The sequence below is a fragment of the Rattus norvegicus genome, chromosome 13 (genome assembly GCF_021556685.1).
Source record: "Rattus norvegicus strain SHRSP/BbbUtx chromosome 13, alternate assembly SHRSP_T2T, whole genome shotgun sequence".
In the NCBI taxonomy this organism is placed as follows: Eukaryota; Metazoa; Chordata; class Mammalia; order Rodentia; family Muridae; genus Rattus; species Rattus norvegicus.
In genome coordinates this window covers 64,836,337-64,859,649 of record NC_141546.1, presented here as the reverse complement: position 1 = coordinate 64,859,649, position 23,313 = coordinate 64,836,337, and the positions used below count along the sequence as shown (strand labels likewise).

The following is a 23,313-nucleotide window of genomic DNA, read 5'->3' as shown; positions in this document are numbered from 1 at the left end:
CTACAGGCTGACCTCTAATTGAACCAACACCATTTGTTAAAAATGCTGTTTTGTTTCCACTCATTGGTTTTAGCTCCTTTGTCAAAGATCAAGTGAGCATACGTTGTGGGTTCATTTCTGGGTCTTCAATTCTAATCCATTGATCTGCCTGTCTCTGTATCAATACCAAGCAGTTCTTGTCACAATTGCTCTGTAATACTGCTTGAGGTCAGGGATGGTGATTCCCCCAGAAGTTCTTTTATTGTTGAGGATAGTTTTCACTGTTCTGTTTTTTTGTTTGTTTGTTTGTTTTGGTTTTTTTTGTTATTCCTAATGAATTTGAAAATTGTTCTTTCTATTTCTATGAAGAATTGAGGTGAAATTTTGAAAGGGATTGCATTGAATCTGTAGATCGCTTTTGGCAAAATGGCCATTTTTACTATATTAATCCTGTCAATCCATGAGCACGGGAGTTCTTTTCATTTTCTGAGATCTTCGATTTCTTTCTTCAGAGACTTGAAGTTCTTGTCATTCAAATATTTCACTTGCTTGGTTAGAGTCACACCAAGGTATTTTTATATTATTTGTGACTATTGTGAAAAAGTATCATTTCCCTAATTTCTTTTTCAGGCTGTTTATCCTTTTGAGTAGAGGAACACTCCTGATTATTTGAGTTAATTTTATATTGAGACACTTTGCTAAAGTTGTTTAGCAGCTGTAGGAGTTCTCTGGTGGAATTTTGGGGTTCATTTAAATATGCTATCATATCATCTGCAAATAGTGATATTTTGAATTTTTCCTTTCCAATTTGTATCCCTTTGACCTGTTTTGTTGTCTAATTGCTCTGACTAGAACTTCAAGGACTAAATTGAATAGGTAGGGAAGAGTGGTCAGTCTTGTCTAATTCCTAATTTTAGTGGGATTGCTTCAAGTTTATCTCTATTTAGTTTGATGTTGGCTACTGGTTTGCTGTATATGCTTTTGCTATGTTTAGGTATGGGCCTTAACATGAAGGAGTGTTGAATTTTGTCAAATGCTTTCTCAGCATCTAATGAGATGATTATGTGTTTTTTTTCTTTGAGTTTGTTTACATAGTGGATTATGTTGATGGTTTTCCATATATTGAACTATCCCTGCATCCCTGGGATGAAGCCTACTTGATCATGGTGAATGATTATTTTGATGTGTTCTTGGATTCAGTTTGCAAGAATTTTATTGAGTATTTTGGAGTTGATATTCCTAAGGGAAATTGGTTTAAAGTTCTCTTTCTTTGTTGGATCTTTGTGTGGTTTAGGTATAATCATAATTGTGGTTTTAAAGAATGAATTAGATAGTATTACTTTTGTTTCTATGTTTTAAAATAGTTTGAAGAGTATTGGTATTAATTCTTCTTTGAAGGTCTGATAAGTTCTGCACTAAATCTACCTGGTCCTAGATGTTTTTGTTTGTGAAACTTTTAATGACTGGCTCTATACCTTTTGGTGTTATGATACTGTTTAGATGGTTTATATGATTCTGATTTAACTTTTGGTACCTGGTATCTGTCTAGAAGATTGTTCATTTCATCCCAATTTTCCAGTTTTGTTGAGTATTGGCTTTTATATTAGGGTTTGATATATTTTTTTAAATTTCCCCAGTTTCTGGTTTTTTTTTTTTTGTTAATTTGGATACTATCTCTCTGCCCTCTTGTTTATCTGGCTAAGGGTTTGTCTATCTTGTTGATTTTCACAAAACAACAGCTCCTGGTTTTGTTGATCCCTTTTATAGTTCTTTTTGCTTCTACTTGGTTGATTTCAGTCCTGAATTTGATCATTTCCTGCTGTCTACTCTTCTTGGGTATATTTGTTTCTTTTTGTTCTAGAGTTTTCACATGGGTTGTCAATCTGATAGTGTAAGATCTCTCCAGTTTTTTTTTTTTTTTTTTTTTTGAGGCACTCAGAGCTATGAGTTTTCCTCTTAGCTTTGCTTTCATTGTGTCCCATAAGTGTTTGGGTATGTCGTGCCTTCATTTTCATTAAATTCTAAAAGCCTTTAATTTCTTTCTTTATTTCTTCGTTGACCAAGTCATCATTTAGTAGAGTGTTGTTCAGCTTCATGGGTATGTGGGCTGTCATTTTTTATTTATTGATTTATTTCTTTGTTATTGAAGACTAGCCTTAATCCATGGTGATCTGATAGGATGCATGGAATTGTTTCAATCTCCTTGTATCTATTGAAGCCTGTTTTGTGACCAATTATATGGTCGTTTTTTTTTAGAGGGTTCCATGAGATGCTGAGAAGAAGGTATATTCTTTTGTTTTAGGATGAAATGTTCTATAGATAGCTGTTAAATACTTTTGGTTCATGACTTCTGTTAGTTTCACTGTGTCTCTGTTTAGTTTCTGTTTCCAGGATCTGTCCATTGATGAGAGTGTGATGTTAAAGTCTCCCACTATTATTGTGTGAGGTACAATGTGTGCTTTGAGCTTTAGTAAGGTTTCTTTTATGAATATAGTTTCCCTTGCATTTGGAGCATAGATCTTCAGAATTGAGAGTTCATCTTGGTAGATTTTTTCTTTGATGAGCATGAAGTGCCTTTCCTTATCTTTTTTGATAACTTTTGGTTGAAATTTGATTTTATTCAATATTAGAATGGCTACTCCAGCTCATTTCTTGGGACCATTTGCTTGGAAAAACTGTTTTCTAGCCTTTTACTATGAGGTAGTGTTTGTCTTTGTCACGGAGGTGCAGTTCCTGTATGCAACAAAATTCTGGGTCCTCATTACGTATCTAGTCTGTTAGTCAATGTCTTCTTATTGGGGAATTGAGTCCATTGATGTTAAGAGATATTAATGAATAGTGATTGTTGTTTCCTGTTATTTTTGTTGTTAGAGGTAGAATTGTGTTTGCGTGACTAAATTCTTTTTAGAAAGACTAAAGGTTTGTTGAAAGAAAATTAATTTCTTGCTTTTTCTGTGGTGTAGTTTCCCTCCTTGTTTTGGAGTTTTCCATCTATTATTCTTTATAGGGCTGGATTTGTGGAAAAATATTGTGTAAATTTCCTTTTGTCATGGAATACCTTGAAAATTATCTATGGTAATTGAAAATTTTGATGGGTATTGTAACCTGGACTGGCTTTTGTGTTCTCTTAGAGTCTGTATGACATCAGCCCAGGATCTTCTAGATTTCATAGTCTCTGCTGAGAAGTCTGGTATAATTCTGATATATCTGCCTTTATATGTTTCTTGACCTTTTCCACTTACTGTTTTTAATATTCTTTCTTTGTTTTGTGCATTTGTGTGACAGGAGGAATTTCTTCTCTGGTGGTCTAATCTATTAGGATTTCTGTAGGCTTCTTGTATGTTTATGGGCATCTCTTTCTTTAGATTAGGGGAGTTTTCTCCTATAATTTTGTTGAAGATATTTACTGGCCCTTTAAGTTGGGAATCTTTGCTCTCTTCTATACCAATTATCCTTAGGTCTGGTCTTCTCATTGTGTTCTGGATTTCCTGGATGTTTTAGGTTAGGAGCTTTTGCAGTTTGTATTTTCTCTGTCTCTTGTGTGAATGCTTTTATGGTATCTTCTGTCCCTTAGATTCTCTCTTCAATCTCTTGTATTCTGTTGGTGATGACTCCTGATCTATTTTCTAGGTTTTCTATCTCCTGTGATTTCTATCTCTTTGTGATTTCATTATTGTTTCTATTTTAATTTTTATATCTTGGATGGTTTTGTTCAATTCCTTCACCTGTTGTTTGTGTTTTCCTATAATTCTTTAAGGGATTTTTTGTGTTTTCTCTTTAAGAGCTTCTACTTGTTTACCTGTGTTCTTCTGTATTTCTTTAAGGGCATTATTTATGTCCTTGTTAAAGTCCTCTATTATCATCATGAGATGTAATTTTAAACCCCGTCTTGCTTTTCTGGTGTGTTGAAGTATCCAGTACTTGCTGTGGTGAGAGAACTGGGTTCTGATGATGCCAAGTAGTCTTGGTTTCTGTTGCTTAGGTTCTTGCATTAACCTCTCACTGTCTGGTTATCTCTGATATTAGTTGGTCTTGCTATCTTTGACTGGAACTTGTACCCCCTGTGGGCCTGTGAGCCTGTGATTTTAGGAGTGAGAGCACTCCTGGGAGAGCATCTCTCAGTGGGCAGGCTTTGGATCTGGAGGCTGTGGGACAGCCTTTACTCTGGGCACAGATAGAGACAGGAAGGATCCTGTCCCTGGCTGCTTATCAGTTCCTGTGCCCTGTGCCCTCTGGCAGGTCCCTCTTTAGACAGTTAGTGGAGCAAAAGTGGTGTCTCACCTATGGGCTTAGGAATGAGAGCACTCCTGGGAGACCAGCTTTCTCCAGGCAGGTTTTGGGTCTGGAGGGCTGTGGGACAGCCTTAGCTTTGGGCACAGATGGAGGCCGGAAGACAAGCTTGTCAATCTTAGATGTTTTTAAGGATCAGTCTTGCATCTCTCTAAAACGTTGTTCTTTTAATATCCATTTCAAAATTTCTGTCCTGATCTTTGCTATCCATTGATATTCACTGCTTTTTGTTTTGGATTGCTCTCTCTCTCTCTCTCTCTCTCTCTCTCTCTCTCTCTCTCTCTCTCTCATCTTGTTAGGTTATTTGTTTGTTATTTATTTATTTTTATCATTTAAAATTAAGCTCTTTATAAAATTCTTTTTTAATTTTTTTGAGTAGATTAGCTTTTATTTTTTTTCTTATCTGGCAGGGCACCAGCTAAGAACATACCAGAAGGACTTATTCTGGCTCATGGTTAAACATGGCAGGAAGCCTGTGCTAGCAATAAGAGAATGAAGCCATCACAAGGCAGAGTCAAGTAGAGCCAGACCCATAACCCCTGGCCTGTGACCTGCTAACTCTCACTAGGTCCCGCCCCTTAAAGGTGCTGCAGTCTTCCAAGACAGTGCTACAAGCTGGCACATCAAAGGGATGAATCTATAGGGGATTCACAGTGCATTGTTGACTAAATTACTAGACTGATTTTTTTTTTTAAACTTTTACCTTAAAACCCACTGGTGAATTTAAAAAGTCTCTAGACTTAAAAAAAATGTAACGAAGAAAAAAGGAAAATTTGAAAGGAACGGAAAAAAGAGGACTAGAGAAGAAGGAATAAAATTAGGCCTAGTGTTACCCAACCAAAATCCCAGCACTTGGTAGGCTGAGGCAGGAAAATTCCAGTCCTGCCTGGACCTAGAGAGACTGATTTAACCCCAATTGAGGGGAAAGGGAAGTAAGAAAGAAAGGTTTGCACAAGGAAGGGAGCAAACAAAGGGAATCAGGAATCGGGAGACCTGCAGGTTTGGGGCTAACAAGAGATGATGAATGGAAGGATGGGAGAGAAGTAAGGTCAACCGATGTGAAGTAAGAAGCAAACAGCATTCTGAAGACTGAGAAGGTGGCCAAACAGATCCTGGAACTTTATTTCCAGCAACATCTATTTATTGTTTTTTATTGGGAGCACTTATGAACTTTTCCCTTAGAGGTAACTCAGGATTTCTGCTGTATTCTGACTCCTTTTCATTTGCTTATAGGGACTTTTGAATTTTCTTTCTGACTTCATCAAGGACTCAGTAGTCACTTAAACGTGTATTTTTTTTCCAGTTTCTGTGTCTTTATACAGATGTTTCAGTTGCTGATTACTAGTACTCATTCACTGTGATCGTATATGAGATGATTTTGACTGGCTTTTATTTGTGACGACTTGATTTGTGCCAAGAATGTGGTCTATTTTAGAAAGAGTTCCTTTGACTTCTGAGAAAAATATGTACCCTGTCTTTTTAATGGAATATCTTGTATATTTCTGTTTGTATATTTCTGTATATATATATATGTATGTATATATATATATTGTATATTTTTGGTATTATTGGGTGGTGATTATGATAATTTTAGCTTAGATGCACTAAACAGAGATAAGATGGGGCTAATAAAAACACCATTGTTGTTACATTAAGACTGATCTGGAGGGGTGGGGGGGGGGAAGACTGATCTGATCTTTTAGGCCCATTGATGTTTGTTTTATAAAATTGGGAGTCCCAGGGAAGGAAAAAGCAAAATTAAGCAGAAAAAAGGGAGAAGATGGAGCATAAGAATATTATGAAGGGAAAGATGAAAGAGAAAAAGAGAAATAATTAGAAAAATAGATTTTTCCAGTGGTGAAAAGTTAGATTAATGTCAGAAGGAAAAGGAAAAGGAAAACTGCAAGAACATAAAAACTCAGCCAGGTAATCTCAAAATACTTCTAAATGTGGTTTCTTGGAAAAAGAAGGAAACACCGGAGCAAAAAGAACCAAAAGAAGCTACGGAAAGTGAAGAAAAAGGAAAAAACAAAAACAGAAGGAAGGAAGGAAAGAAGGAGGGAGAGAGGAAGGAGGGGAGTAAGGAGGGAGGAAGGTTGGGGAGGGAGGGAGAAAGGAAGTAAGAAGGCAGAGAAGGAAGGAGGGAGGGAAGAAGGAAAAAGTGACTGAAGTCGCAGTAGTTTCTTCTTGCATCCTCAGCAGCTAGAGAATAGGGCTTGGGAGGTGACTGAACATAGAAGATTACTCGTTGCCTTTGCGGAGGGCCCAGTTGTAGTTCCTCGTACACCCATAGTAGCTTACAGTCATCAATAACTCCCAAGCTCTCTCCTGGCCTCTGTAGGTGCCCGTTGCTCTTGTGGTGCACATACATACATGCAGGTATTATTCATATAAAATAAACCTTAGAAAACCTTTTAGGATTGGAGAATGTTAGTTATATACATAGAGAGAGAAGAAGAGGCAGTTTAATTTATGGCATCTTCTTTCCGTTGGCTTATGCAGTTCCTGAAGTTTAACGGACAAGTGTCTCATATTTTCCAGAGATATCTTGATAATGCCTGTCAGGGGTTGGCCTCTGCTGTCCATGCTTGATCTTGCTTTCTGCTGTCTGGGTAGATTTCTGTTTCATTCTCCTGAGAGTCCCCAGTTTATACTCCTTGGGTAGCTCTTGCAATTCAGGGCCATCTCCCAGTTGTGTTTGGAGTATGGAAAGCTATACAGCGCTGAGATCAGTACAGGCAGAAACCTTCTCTTTACACTTCAAAGATCTCCTCCTCATTAATCATGCTGCTAGAGGGCTACAGCACTGCTATGTATCAAATACTCCTATGGGACTTCAGAGTTCTCAGACTGTACGGCAGTGAAAGACAGGCGACTCCACAGTTTGATCCACTTGCTGACCTTGGGTTCAGAGCCATCAAATTCTCAGTACTTATCAGTTAATGAGATGTTTCCCACCTCCAAAAGACAGGACTCTCTCTCTTACTAAGTACAACCCAGCCTTTTCTACCCTCCTACTGCCCGTTCTCAGAGTCCCATCAACATCTGCCCTCATTGCTCTCCACAACTGCCACTCTGGGCCTTCCTTTCCCAGGGGCTGAGGCAAGCCAAACTGTGGTTCCCTGACCTGTGGTTATTTGCTATACTCAGGCCCTTTGGGTAAATGTTTTAATAGGAGTTCCTGACCTGTGGTTATTTGCAATTCTCAAGCCTTCTGGGTAACTCTTTAATAATGCTTTCTCTTTAAAGATGGTGGCAGACCTCTGCCCTCTGAGTCATAGTATGACAAAATGGGTTTCTCTTCACTACTTATGCATCTACTAGAAGATCGCTGACTTTCAAAACCTGACAACTAGCTTCGAACATAAAAAGGGTTGTGACTTGTCCAGCGGGCAGGACACTCTTACCTTAGGGAAGAGGCTTCTGAGTCCTCTTTCCTTCTAGGGAGCCCAGGCTGAGTCTGCATCCTGCTGGCTTCTCTCCTCAGTCCTACCTTGTCGTCTCTGCTTTTTTCCCCCTTATGGGTTTCTAAAGCTTTATTTCTTTTCTATCTCTGGTATTGTCTGTTTTGCCTATTCAGATGGTCTCCTTCCTCGGCTCCCAAGAGCAGTCTCTTGTCTGCCATCTTACCCAGAACATTTCCCATTCAATAATTTTGAAGAGAATGAAGGAATCTTGGATCCAAAATATCTGAGAACTATTGCTATAATGCTTATCAATTTTCTCAACTAACATTCATCTTAATTTTAATATCAAAGACAATCTTGTAAAATAAACAGGTTTAATGTCACATCTCTCCTTATATTGTTGATTTGTTCATTATCATCATTTAAATAATATCTGTATATTATAACCATTTAATATTTAAGTGAAGAGGAGAAAGAAAGGAAAAAGAGGCAGAAAAGACCAATTAAAGGGAGCTGTTAACTGCCACTATGTACAATGTAACTGCCATTATGTCCCAAGATATTATTTTTATACTTGTAATTGCACATGATTGTTATGCAGCTAAATAATCTAGAAAATATTGCCATCAAATTTTATAGATGAGAGTTGAGAACTGTTAAATGACTTGTTTTATATTAAAATTACACATGATTAAAGTGTGGGAAAAAAACCACCAAAAAGTATTTTACAACACATAAAATTATATGAGATCAATTTCCAGTTTTATTTTTTATTACTTTTGAATTTTTGAGGCTATAATGTAATTACGTTATTCCTCTTTTCCCTTTCTTCCCTCTAACCCCTCCCATATGCTCCCCCTTGCTCTCTTTCAGACTCATGCATTCATATATGTATACATATATGCAAATATATTCATAAATATTACCTATCCAGTCTGTGTAATCCTCAGGGCTGACCATTTGGTATTGCATAACCAACTGATGTACTCCTTCCTAGGGAAGTCCGTTTCTCTTAGCATTCCTTGGTTCCCTGTGTTTTTTAGTATAGAGCTGAGGCCTCATGGCCATCTGATTTATGTGTTGATTGTTGTCTCTAATTTTGGTTGTCATGTTTAGACTGTCATGTTAGTCAGACTTTATGGTTATACCTCCTTCTGACATCTCTAGTAAAAACAACCTCACAGCAAACTCCCTGGTCCTATGGCTCTTATCATTTTTCTGTCCCCTCTTCTGTAATGTCCGCTGAGTCTTAGGTGCTGGGGTGTTTTGTAGATATATCCACGGGGACTGGGTTGATCACTTTCTTTGATGAGGGGTGTGGACCACTCTTATTTGTGTGTATGAGGACAGATATTAGAATGTAGTTAGGGATTATGATGTTTAGTAAAATGGTGGTTGTAAGTTCTTCTCCAAGATCCATGACTTTGCTCTCTCCACATAGTTGGCTAGATCTTCAGTACCAGGCGTGATTTCTCTCCTGTTGCTCTTGTTGAGTGGGTCTGAAGTCCAATTAGAGAGCTGCTGGTTGCTGCCAAGGTATGCATGCCACTACTGTGCCCTCAGGGTGACTATGCCATGCTTGGCATTGCAGTTCTATTCTCCACCAGTCCTATATTCTTCTTTTTAAAATTTACTCATACTATTTTATACACATGTATGCCTACTTATGTGCACTAAGTCATGCAGGTTGCCCTGGAGGTCAGAAGAGGGCATCATATCTGCCCTAGAACTGGAGGTGGGAACTGGAATGAAAGTTATGTGAAAGGGGTACTAGGAATTGAACTCAGGGTTTCAGAAAGAGCAGCAGATACTCTGAAGCCATTTTTTTCTTTTTAACCATTTTGGAGCCATCTCTCCAAATCCCCAAGTATTGAACTCTCCTACAGCTGCTTTTTATCTTGTTACACATGGATGCTTTTGCACAATGGCAGTTAAGTAGTTGTGATAGAGATCTGAAATATCTGTTAAGCTGGAAAATTTTTACTCCCGACTCTTTACAGAAAAATCATGCTAATTCCCTCCCTAATACCTTTCTTCTTTCAGTGGTTTAATTTAATTGAATTCACCATGGAGAAAGACCATAGTGAATTATATTCTCACATTTCTCTGCATGAAGTTATTTACCGTATATTTATTCACCAGGGGAATGAAAATTTGAGTAAGTAAAAGTTTCCATAGTTCACTTTTAACTTGGGGTAAACAGTTATTAAAATTACCTGCAAGAATAAATTAAGATTAATCAAATCACTAATGTAATGTTTAATACTTGTAGCGATAAGGCTGTGCTTGTAGCAGGAAGTTACACCTTTCCAAGGCTTTTTCCCTGGGACTTTTCTTTGACACACAGTACTTTGGTCCTTTATGGAGACCTCCCTCCAACACTATTCACTAACCTTGACACCTACACGAACAGATCAGCCTCTCATCAAGTAAAGCTACCCAGTCTGTTTCTGAAGAACTTGAGGAGATGAGATCTCTGAATTTTCTAATACTATTTTTAGCCATGAATGTGTCTTGTTAGTTTCAAATTAAATGCTCCTTTTCACTTGTGGCCTTTATGCTTTCTGTCTGGGTTCTGATTGTGATGTGCCTTTTTTCTTAAAAACAAAACAAAACACTTTAAAAAGGAAACAAAAAATAACGTTGAACTTTCTCATAAATTGCTTTCTGACTTACATTGTTACATTGTGAATAACATTCCATTTTACACAATTAGGGCTGTATATTTTTATACGTTCTTTTATAATACAATATATATGCTCTGTAGGGATCTGCAGATCTCTGGCCAGGTCTGCTAGGCCAAAGAATTGCTGCTCTCCAAGGGTGAGCTAGAGCAAAGAGCAAGGCAGGCTGCCAGGCCTCTTGCAGCTACTACTGCCCCTGAAATGGTAGCGAAAGTGGGGCCACAGAGCAGGAAGTGGCTGCGGCAGGTTCAAGCAACTTCCAGTGATGAAATCTTCCGGAGAGAATCCTCTTCTCTGGAGTGTTACAGCTAGATAAGACAGACACTCTCTCATGATCTTTGGTGAAATAGCCCGTGCCCTTTATTCCTTGTAGATAGGATATTATAAACATTTTCGGGTGGGTTGGGATCTAAAGGCAGACATTTTCTATTGGCTTGGTCAGAGGTGTTAGAGATGCTGCATCTGCATGTGAAAAGGCGGGATGGGTGCAAATCTGAAGCCAATCTGGGCTACTACATAATGTTTCAAGTTAGTCCGGGATACACTTGGAAGCTACACCCGATTTCCAGAATGAAGTAACCGGGCCCACAAGATGCTCAACAAATAAGAGGACTGGGTAGCAAGCTCAAGACCTGGAGTCTGATGCCTGCGGCCCACGTGGTGGAGGAAACAAACCAACCCCCTCAGATTCTCCTCAAACTTACACACTCACAGTGGCATGCACATGCCTATAAAACACACACATAAACACAAACACACACACACACACACACACACACACACGAAAGAGAGAGAAAGATACATAATCAAATTTTAATTTTGAAAATGAATCAAATGAATATCAGCTTTTAAGATTTACATTCACGGGGGGTGGGGGGAAGGAGGGGAGTGGAAAAAGATTTACATTGTTGCTGTACTTGGTAACAATGGTAAAATTTAATGATATTTTTCCCTTTCATGTTAAAGCAAGAATGAGTCACAACATCCTTAAGATTGTTTATATGAATTGGGTTACCTAAGGTGAGACAATCCACCTTAATTGTGGGTAGCACCACTCTATGGTTTGAGCTTCTGAATTAGAGGAGGGGAGTGAATGGTAGCTGCTGTCTCTCCCTGTTTTCTCACTATGGATTCAGTGTGACCAGCTGCCCCGCACTGCTGCCACCACGAGAGACTGTAACCTCTAGAACTGTGAGCCACAAATAAATCTTTCCTCCAGTTGCTTTGTCAGGAATTTGGTCAGGACAACAAGACAACTAACTAGCGTGATCAGTGAGATATCTGACATTTTTCAAGTTAGTTACAGGAATAAAATGATAGAAGTCATAATATTAGAGAATGATACAAAATTTCCATGACGAGTACTATATTTTCTGTATATTATATTCTGTAAATAATGCAGAATATATACAGAACGTGCAGAATAATATATTCTGTATATTTCCATTTACTCTTGGAAAAGTAATGTATCTTTCAAATTATTGATAAGTATGGAGCAAGGTTCATTCCAAATGGCACCTAACTGGAAGAATCCAATGTAAGTAGTAAAGTTCAGATAAGCATAATGCTGGTAAGATTGGTCAGCAGGTAAAGGATTTTGCTACCAAGCCTGATGACCTACAAAGATCCACATAGTAGGAGAGTACCAACTCCTGAAAGTTGTTCTGTGTCCCCTATATGTGTATACACACATGAGAGCGCGCACACACACACACACACACACACACACACACACACACACACACACTAAATAACTGTACTAAAATACATGGGGAGAAAGAACGAAGTTCAGATTAAACAATCTTCTTTCAAAATATAGGAAAGTAATACGGATTTATTTATTTATTTTCTTACTTTTTTTTTGATTCTTGGTTCTTGGTTTTTGGTTTTTCAAGATATCAAGACAGAGTTTCTCGGTGTTAGGCTTTGAACTCACAGAGAGTTCTGCCTGCTTCTGCCTCTGAGTGCTGGGAATAGAGTCATGAACCACCACCACCCAGCTAATGATGAGGATCTAGGTCAAATTAAAAATTATAAATTATGGGGAACAGAATGAATGAGAACAAACTATAATGATATATAATATAAAGATGCCGTGATGAAGTATGTTGCTTGTAAAGACAAAATATATGTGTATGCTGTCACATGTCTGTATTGACATCCCAGCATTTAGGAGAGAAAACCAGGCAGAATCTCTGTGAGTTCAAGGCCACTGTGGCCTACATAGTTATTTTTAGGTCAGTCAGAGCTAGACAAATACCACTTATCAAATTGAGATGAGAAAAACTATTTAAACAACTCTATAACCTCTAAGCAAATAGAAGTAGTTCCCAAAAGTCTCCCAACCAAAAATAGCCCAGGGACAGATGGTTTCAGTGCAGAATTCTACCAGACTTTCAAAGAAGAGCTAATACCAATAGAGAAGGAGCACTGAGACTCATTCTATGAAGCCACAGTTAGCTTGATACCTAAACTACCCAAAGACTCAACAGAGAAAGAGAATTTCAGCCCGATTTCACTTATGACCATCAATACAAAAACACTCAATAAAATACTCACAAACCAAATCCAGGAGTACATCAAAAATGTTCTCATCATGATCAAGTATGCTTTATCCTAGGAGGGCAGGGATGGTTCAATAGATGAAAAATCCATCAACATAATCCATCATATAGGCAAACTGACAAAGGACAATCACATGATCATTCCATTAAATTCTGAAAATGCCTTTGACAAAGTTCATCACTGTTGTTGTAAAAATATAAAAAATTAAAAAGGTAATGTTGTCATTTATCCCCACTAGGTCCGGCACTGTGGTGCCCCCAAGATATCTACTAGATATCTTGGCGGAAACACATCCCAACTCTGCGGCAGCCCAGTGTCGCTTGCCACTGCACACTTTCCTACACTCAGATTGTCACATGAAAGAACACACAACACAATAATCTTTGACCCAATTGATAAGATATAATTGTCCACCTAAACGTACAAAACCCAATACATATCCATCCCTTAAGAACATTAATAACCTGTAAATACACAGAGTGGAATCTTAACGTCAGCCTCCACTGTTGTCCCCCGGGTCCTCTCTCCCCCTCCTGTCTCTTCCCCTCTTTGTTCCAGTCTCCTCCTCTTCCTCCAAACTTCTTTCCCACTCATCCTTCCATCTCATCCAATGACAGGCCTCTTTCTATCCTGTACCTGCCTCTCACCTGTATTTTACAAATTCAAAGGAGAGAAGGTTCTGGTGAAGTCACCTGAGTCCTGAGTATGTGACTGTCCTTGGGGCAGTGAAATTAGCATCAAAATACAGATAACTCCAGGGCAAACCACAACACAGCATCCTTACCTGATAAAAGTCTTCAAGAGAATAGGGATACAGGGCCCATTCCTAAGCATAACATAGTAAAAGCAATATACAGCAAGCTGATAGCCAACATCAAACTAAATGGAGAAAAACCTAAAGCAATTCCTGTAAAAATCAGGGACAAGACAAGGCTGCCCTCTCTTCCCAACACTCCCTATATATATTTTTTTCCAAAATAGTACTTTAAGTTCTGGCCAGAGAAATAACTAAAGGAGATCAAGGATACAAATTGGATAAGAAGAAGTCAAAATATTGCTATTTATAGTCAATATGATAGTATACATATGTGACCCCAATATTACTATTAAAGAGCTCCTACAGTGGATAAACACTTTCAGTAAAGTAGATGAGTAAAAAATGAACTCAAATCAGTAGCCCTCCTTTATTCAAATGATAAATGGGCCAAGAAAGAAATTAGGGGAACAACACCTTTTACAATAGCCATGAATAATATAAAATATTTTGGTATAACTCTAACCAAGCAAGTGAAAGACTTGTATGACAAGAACTTCAAATCCCTGAGGAAGGAAATTGAGGGAGATATCAGAAGATAGAAAGATCTTCCATGCTCATGGATCAGTAGCATTAACATAGTGAAGATGGCCATCTTACCAAAAGCAATTTACAGATTTAATGCAATTCCCATCCAAAGTCCAACACAATTCTTTACAGATCTTGAGAGAACAATTTTCAACTTCAAATGGAAAAAGAAGAAATCTCATGATAGCAAAAAACAATCCTGAACAATAAAAGAACTTCCAGAAGCATCACTATCTCTGACCTCAAGCTACATTAGAGAAAGAGTAATAAATACTGCATGGCTTTGGTAGAGGAACAGACAGATTGATCAATGGCATCAAGTCGAAGACTCTGAAATAAAGCTACACCTACCTACAGACACTTTATTTTTGAAAAAGAAGGAAAAATAATACAAAGGAATAAAGAAAGCATCTTCAACAAATGGTGCGTGTAGAAAAATGTATGTAGATCCATATTTATCACCCTGCACAAAACTGAAGTCCAAGTGGATCAAAGACATCAACAAAAAACCAGAGACGCTAATAGAACAGGAAGTGGGGAATAACTGTGAACTCATTGGTCCAGGAGACAACATCTTGAACACAACACCAATGGCTCAGGATCTAAAGTCAACAATTGATAAATGGAATCTCATGAAACTGAAAAGCTTCTGTAAGGCAAAGGACACTGATAATAGGACCAGACAGCAGCCTGTCTATTGAGAAAGGATCTTCACTAACCCTACACCTGACAGAGGGCTGAAATTTATAAAATTTTAAAAGATCCAAAATTGGCTAAAAATATCCAAAATTTATAAAGAACTTAAAAAACTAGACACCAACAACCCAAATGACCCAACTAAAAAATGGGGTACAGAGCTACACAGAGAGTCTCAGCAGAGGAATCTTAAATGCCTGAGAAGCACTTAAAGAAATGTTCAATGCCCTGAGTCATCAGTGAAATGCAAGTCACAACGACTCTGACACTCCAGCGTACACCAGTTAAAATGGCTAAGATCCAAATCTGAAGTGACAGCACACGATGGCAAGGGTGTGGAGGAAGGGGAACATTCCTTCATTGCTGGTGGGGGTGCAAACTTGTCCAACCACTTTGGAGATCAATTTGTCAATTTCTCAGAAAACTGAAAATAGTTCCACCTCAAGACCCAGCTATGCTACTCCTGGGCAAATTCCCAAAAGATTCCCTACCAGCAAAGACACTTGCTCAACTCTGTTCACAGCAGCTTTATTCATAATAGCCAGAAACTGGAAACAACCTAGATGTCCCTCAACTGAAGAATGGATAAAGAATGGATAAAGAAAACGTGCTATATCTACATAATGGAATACTATTCAGCTGGTAAAAACAAAGACACCATGAATTTTGCAGGCAAATGGGTGGAGGATATTATCCTGAGAGTGAGGTAACCCAGTCCCAAAATGACATGCATGATAAGTATTCACTTATAGATGGAGATTAGCCATAGTTCACATAGTTCACATGCTACACTATATAGATCCAAAGAGGCTAAACAAGCAGAAAGGTCCAAAGGAGGAAACTTGAATCTCACTTATAAGGGGGATTAAAACAGTCATAGGAGGTAGACGGAGGGCAAGGGGATGGGGAAGGGACTGGGAAAGGGGTTCAGGATCATGTGTGGGAGGGACAGGAGGGATGTCCACTTGGCCATGAGAATAAGTGGAAGTCTGTGACTGATGGGAGTGGGGAGGTGGGGGAGCATCTCAAGGTCTTAACAGAAACCTGGAATAGGGGAGATGCCCCAGAATCAATGGGGGTGACTTTAGCTGTGACAGCACTGGGGATATGGAACCTGAGAGGCCACTTCCTGTAGCCAGGCAGGAACCCTTGCAGAATGATAGGGACACCAACCCATCCACAAAACTTTCGATCCATTTACCCTGTCTCAGAGACGGCTGTTCTCTGAGAGGCTCCTTCCAGCAGCTGACTCAGATGGATGCAGAGACCCACAGCTAAATAGAGTGTGGAACTTGGGGACTCTTACGGAAGAGTTGGGGGAAGGATTAAGGGTCCTGAAGGGGATAGAAACTCCACAGGAAGACTGAGTCACCTAACCTGGACCCTCGGGACTCTCAAAGACTGAACCACTAACCAAAGGGCATGTACTGCACCTATGCCCCTGCCCCCACACTTATGCAGCAGATGTGCAGCTAGTTTTGATGTAAGTCTGGAACAGCTGGAGTGAGGGTTATCTCAAAAGCCTTTCTGTAGGATATGTTCTTCCGGCTGGACTGCCTTGTCTGGCCTCAGAGGGAGAGGATGCATTTAGCCCCTCAGAGACTTGATGAGCCAGGGTAAAGATACCCAGGGGACCTCCAGCCTCTCAGAGAAAAAGGGGAGAGAGGATGGGGGAAAGAGTATGGGAGATGGTGACAGGGAGGAGGGACAGTGAGATGGAAGTAAAATGAATTACAAAAAAAAAAAAAAAAGCTCCCATAATTCCATAGGGAGTGGCATTATTGGAGGTGTGGCCTTGCTGGAGTAGGTGTGGCTTTGTTGGAGGAAGTGTGTAACTGTGGGCTGGCTTTAAGATCTCACAAGCTCAAGCCACTCCCAGTGTGGCAATCATTTCCTGCTGCCTGCGGTTCCAGACAGAGAACTCTCAACTACCTCTCCAGCACCGTGTCTGGATGCGTGCCACCATGCTTCCCACTGTGACAATAATAGACCAAGCCTCTGAAACTGTACACCAAACCCAATTAAATGTTTTTTTTTCTTTTTAAGAGTTGCTGTGGTTACTCATTGATAAGTGGCTATTAGCCCAAATGCTTGAATTACCCTAGATGCCTAGAACAAATGAAACTCAAGACGGATGATCAAAATGTGAATGCTTCACTCCTTCTTTAAAAGGGGAACAAGAATACCCTTGGCAGGGAATGGAGAGGCAAAGATTAAAACAGACACAGAAGGAACACCTTCAGAGCCTGCCCCACATGTGGCCCATACATATACAGCCACCCAATTAGACAAGATGGATGAAGCAAAGAAGTGCAGACAGACAGGAGCTGGATGTAGATTGCTCCTGAGAGACACAGCCAGAATACAGCAAATACAGAGGCGAATGCCAGCAGCAAACCACTGGACTGAGAATAGGACCCCCGTTGAAGGAATCAGAGAAAGAACTGGAAGAGCTTGAAGGGGCTCAAGACCCCATATGTACAACAATACCAAGCAACCAGAGCTTCCAGGGACTAAGCCACTACCTAAAGACTATACATGGACTGACCCTGGACTCTGACCCCATAGGTAGCAATGAATATCCTAGTAAGAGCACCAGTGGAAGGGGAAGCCCTGGGTCCTGCTAAGACTGAACCCCCAGTGAACTAGACTGTTGGGGGGAGTGCAGCAATGGGGGGAGGGTGGGGAGGGGAACACCCATAAGGAAGGGGAGGGGGGAGGGGAATGTTTGCCCAAAAACCGGGAAAGGGAATAACACTCGAAATGTATATAAGAAATACTCAATAAAAAAAAAAAAAAAGAGTTGCTGTGGTCATAGTGTCGCTTCACAGCAATAAAATCCTAACCAAGACATGCTATATAGACACTATTCATATGGAATTCATTCTACAGGACTCAATCAAGCTTATTATTTGAAAACAGGGTTTGGAGTCATTTCTGAGGCTGTGTGTGCTGAACTCTTCCCTTTGATGACTCCTGTAGTATAGATAGTTGTGTGATCTTGGGATGTCCATGACACAGTTTGAGTAAAAGGATCACCCCCAGCATGGTCAGCAATCTTATTCACCAATAGGGATGACAAATTGCCACTGTCTGTTCTTTAAAAAAAAAAAAATTAAACACTTCCCAAATGAGGTATCTATGCTGTCACTGGGAATATTCAGAAAAATGTAATGCTGGATTAGCTGGCAATTACTAAGCAGTTATATCAAAATAATGCTTTAAATCAGTATTACAATAAACATAACTGCTTGTGAAAATTCTCTTCTCATAAATGCAGGGCAGACTTGGCTGATGTGACTGTGTGTATGTGCTCGTTAACATCAGATTTTCCGGTAGCCATTTTTTCTATCTACTTACTATTTTTAGCTAAAGCGAAGTTTGGTGGCTCATGTTTATAATCCCAATTTGATTTGAAAAGTTGAAGCAGAAGGATCAGGAGTTCAAGACCAGCCTGGACTATGTGAGGCTTTATCTCAAGAAAAAAAAAGTATAAACCATATAGATGTTCAAACACATGCTTTGCAAAAATTTCCCACCATCTGTGAGTCCATATATAGTACATGTAGACAGAGATTCATAGAAATACAATGGTGTGCATTGCACTGAAATTTGATTTTTTTTTTCATTTAACATTTAGAGCACCAATATAGTTTCCTGGTTTTGTTTTTGCTGCTGTTGGTGTTTTGAGAAGGATCTCACTGTGTTAACTGTGCAGGCCTTGGATTTGTAACCCTCCTAGCTCAGTCTCCCCAGTGTCAGGATTGCAGGTATTTGCCATTACCACACCTGGCTACTGCCATGCTAGTTTTAGTAGATATACAATACTTGGTGGCACATGAATACTCTGAAAAGAACAGTTGGACAACCTGAACCCTAGGTGTTAGGTCTTACGACTGTTGTTATGTTTGTTATGATTCTTATGAACATGTTTCAGTGAAAAAAAAAAAAAAAAAACCCTAACTATCAGAAAAACCAGGTGGCTTGATTGAGATTGTGTGGGTGGTGGGAGAAACAGAAAAGGAACCCCAGTGTTAACCTTTACAAGAGGCAAGGGCAACTTCCTGTAGCTCCTTGCATCAAGTAAAAATGACTAAAAAGAGGAAGAAGTTGCTTATGAGCTCAGCATTGAGAAGGTGAGGCAGGGGGACTGCTGTTAGTTTGAGATCGCCTCGGTCTGCATAATGAGTTCCAGGCTCTTCTGGGCCACAGAGTTAGATTGTCAAACACCAAGCAGCAATGAACAGTATAAGATAAAGGGGCCCCAAGTCATACTGTGGAGCACATCCGTGGTGGGGTCAAAGTAGGCTTTTATTTGAACTGGTCACTACTCTGCTAGGAGTGAGAGAAAACTGCCTCAGGTCTGGAGATGTGCTAAGAAGAGCAGACGGGGAGACACGGTGCATCTGTGTTGTCGGGGTGTGGTGAGGTGGAGAGGAAGTAGTTAGGAAAAGTTTGGGAAACTTTTGTCAGGACTTATTGGGGACTGTGACAGGAAGGAATAATAGAGGCTTCCTAGCAGCAGGCTACACAGAATAAACTGGCGGGACCTAAGGTGGGTGTGGTCAGCATTACCCGTCCCGCTCTGAAGGTACAGCATAGCCAAGGCAGGCAGATGATTAGCAGATGTTTCAAATCAGCTATTCTGGGGGAAATAGACTTCATAAAAGTTAAAAAAAACAAGCAAACAAGCAAACCCCAAACCATAAAGAAATGAAAACTAAATTAAATCCAGAGCTATCGTTTCAAGGGTTCATATACATCTGCTGTCTGGGTTTGAGCTTCTTGTAAGCAGAGGACTGACTCTTGCTGACACGGGCTGGTTCCCAGTGCAAGCCGGGCAGCTTGGCAGGTGACACAGGCATTACAGGGTGATGCCTCTCCCAATGTACGTAGTGTAGCAAAGCAAACGCAGAGGTCCCTCTGAGAGGGAAGTGGTTACGTGTTTGAAAGCAGCTCGGGACTTGCACAACACAAGAGTCCTTGCCGCAGAAAACTCCAAGTGCGTTTTCGTTTTCAAATGATGAATTACACACAGGATTACACAATGATAGTCTCAGAAGACTTCCAATCAGACGGCCTCCATTCCCTCCGAGTTTGCCTCCAAGATTTTGTTCGGGACATTCTGAAAAACTGTCCCCGGAGACAAAAAGGAGGCTTGGCATTATGAGTAGCTGGCTTTTAATGAGTAGATGTGAAAAACGGCACGCACATTTAAGAGGGAGATATTATCTGTCAGATGCATCTCATTTAGGAGGGTGGGAGGTCTTTTACAAAACATTTCCTCATGGGCTTAATTGATAGTCCCTTGACTTATTGGTAATGGATTCGTTCCCATTGTAATTCAGAATTAATATGTTATGACTAAGAGACACTGGCTCCACCACCCTTTCTGTTGGAAACAGTGTAGCTTGCTCCAGTGTGAATAAAGCTTTACACTGTTTGAGAGCAATGTGAGTTTTTATTTTTGTTATAAAAACTATATTCTCAATGTAAATGATGAATCCACTACCAACAGTTCTTCTTTCTTTCTTTTTTGTTAATTCATTTTATTTTTTGACAAATTCATAGTTTTTTTTCCCCCTGTTTTGTGACAGGGTTTTACTCTGCAGCCCAGGCTATCCTGGAATTCAGTTAAACTGGAAGTACAGTTTAAGTTAGCCTTGAACTCATGCTGATGAATGTCCTCTTGCCTCAGCCTTTGGAGTTCTGAGATTAGACCTGTCTAAACACATAGTTTTGTTTGTTTGCTTTTTAAAATGGAGTTTTGCGTGGCTCTGACTGGCCTTGAACTCACTGTGTAGTCAAGGGTAGCCTTGAACTCTCGATTCTCCTCATAGAGTCTGTCCCCAGAGCTAGGATTATAGGCAGCACCACAGCTGAGTTTTTATGGGGGATTTGGGCCTAAACCAAGTCCTTTGTGCATACTGGGCAAACCCTTAGACATATCCTATAACTGGACATATCCTAAGTGCCTGATAGGTTGGAGTGGGGCACAAGGGAGCAAAACAGGGTCTCTCACTTATATATGCTGTGGAATTCGAAGGGATCCACCTACCTCTGCCTACCAAGTGCTGGAATTAAGGTATATGTCATCAGCACTTGGCCCTGATAGCTCTTATAAGCCTTATTTTTATTTAAATCTGTAAAAAAGTAAATTTAAGCAAAGTTGACTCGGGTGAGCAACGCGTTGCCGGCAGCAAATCAGTATTGCGGGCTGTGGTGCAGGCTCTTCTGCACTTGACAGGTACAGATGCAGATCGACTTTGCAGCTTTTTTATTGGTGTTCCAAAGGGAGGTGGCAGTCTGGCAGGTCCGAGTCCTTTGAGACCCACGTCTGCTGCTACTTACAGGTTACACGAAGATAGGCGAATTGTGGTGAGATCTAATGTTTAGAAAATGTAAATATTTGCCAGATGGTGGTGCTGCATGGTTGTCGTCTTAGCACTAGGGAGACAGAGGCAGGTGGATTTTTGAGTTTGAGACCAGCCTTCTCTATGGAGTGAGTTCCACGATAACCAGAGCTTCACAGAGAAACCCTGTCTCAAAAACAAACAAAAACAAAAAACTGAAGGAAAAAGTACAAAGAAAAGAAAAAAGAAATATAAACCGTCATTGGGGGCCAGCGACAGTCCTCCATGGGGGAACGTTCACTGAGCTCTCACGATGGTTGAATGGCTCTGCTCTGCTCAGCCCAGCAGCCTCTTAAGCCATCTGGAGCCTCGAAGACTCTTTAGTGCGGAAGTTCCAGTGCAGGCGGTGGGAAAGCAGAACCTCTGGATGGACCGTTTCTTAGAAGCTTTGCCAATTTGCAGAAACCAGACAATGTTCCTCATTAACATCTGTCTGTCAGCACAGTCCAGCGTCATTTCACTGTGTGGCAGGGACTCAGCTCCGAATTCTGTACAGAAAAAACACCTGGATCGCAGTCTTCCAATGACTTCAAGACAACCAGAAGTGTCTTCTTTTGCTCCTAGTGGGTCTCTAAGCAAGACGTCCCTGCCCGTCGGGATGTGCTGCCGGCATTTAGCTATGATGATGCCCTAGAGGACCTTGCGCCCATGACTTCTCCTCCATCAGACATGGGCAGCATCCTCTGGAAGCCAGTGATTCCAGAGTACAAGTATCAGCATCTTGACAAGACAGAGAAAGGAGCAGCCAGCGTCTCTTCCCTTTCTGTGACTTCTTGGACAGCCGCTGACAGTTCAGACAAGGCCCCTGTGATGAGAGCTAAAGCTTTCATCATGAATTCTCTGATCACAAAACCGACCCAGGAGAACATCCAGCGCTTTGAACAATAGGCAGGACTGAGAGATGTTGGCTACACACCCATAAGGGCCTCACCACTGAGGAGACCAGGTACCTTCGAGTGGCAGAAGAACTCCATAAACGAAAGCTGAAGAGTGGAGAGATAGCAAAAGAGGAGAAGCACCCTGCAACAGCCCAGTCCACCCTGAGCAGCACCCCTCGCTCGTCCCCTAAGCAGAAGTCCAGGGGCTGGTTCCCATCTGCCTCCTCCACAGCCTTACCTGCCCCAAATCCTCACACCATGGATCCTGGGAATAGAAATGATAAGAACTCAGAAAATAAGAACTTTGGACCAGACCCCTGCAGAAATCTGACCCTGGTTTTGCTGTCCAGGCTTACAGAGGTGGCCCCCAAACCCTCTCCTGTGGAGGTGATGCGTGCCTAGGCCACACAAGGTGAAAGGTACAGCAGTCTTTAAGCCACCAAAGAGGGACGTCCCAACGGTAGAAGGAAAGAAACAACCCCCGCGCACCCATAATCTCAAACCGCGTGACTGGAATGTGCTCACACGCGCTGGCTTCTAGAATGCTTTCTGTCCAGCGTCTGTAACTTCCCTGGGGCTGACAAAAGGGGGGATGTGGCTGTCTGAGGCCTGAGTGAGTGTGCAGATTGTCTTCGTGTGAGAGAAACCATTTTGCAGTGTTTTCAGGGTGATGGAAAATGTCAGTGGTGTAGAGCCTAGGGTCTCATTAATTTTTTTTTTTAATTATTTTTCCTACAGAAGGACTCTGATCCTTATTTTCCTAGGTAAATTGTGCTGGAGTGCTTCCAGTACTGAGGCTGCTTGATTCTTTTCCCATGATCACTATGAGTACTGACAAATCATGGTACAGGAGCCCACCAACCAGTTTGCCAGCGGAGGCCTCCTGACATACATTAGCCTGGACTTCTCTGAGAGCTGGGTACAGCTCACAGCTATGCTTGGCAGGATCCTGGCTCTCTAAGCTGAACCACAGGCTTTCTCTCCCTCTCCCCCTCCCCCTTCCTTCCTTTTCCTCTCCCCACTCCCTCTCCCCCACTCACCCAGGGTTTCTATGTGTAG

General features: G+C 40.7%; 1 pseudogene; it reads left to right on the top strand.

Moving 5' to 3' along the window:
• Positions 1-21,816: 21,816 nt before the first annotated feature.
• On the top strand, positions 21,817-22,795 carry LOC148001666 (putative monooxygenase p33MONOX pseudogene; annotated as a pseudogene).
• The last annotated feature ends 518 nt before the right edge of the window (positions 22,796-23,313 follow it).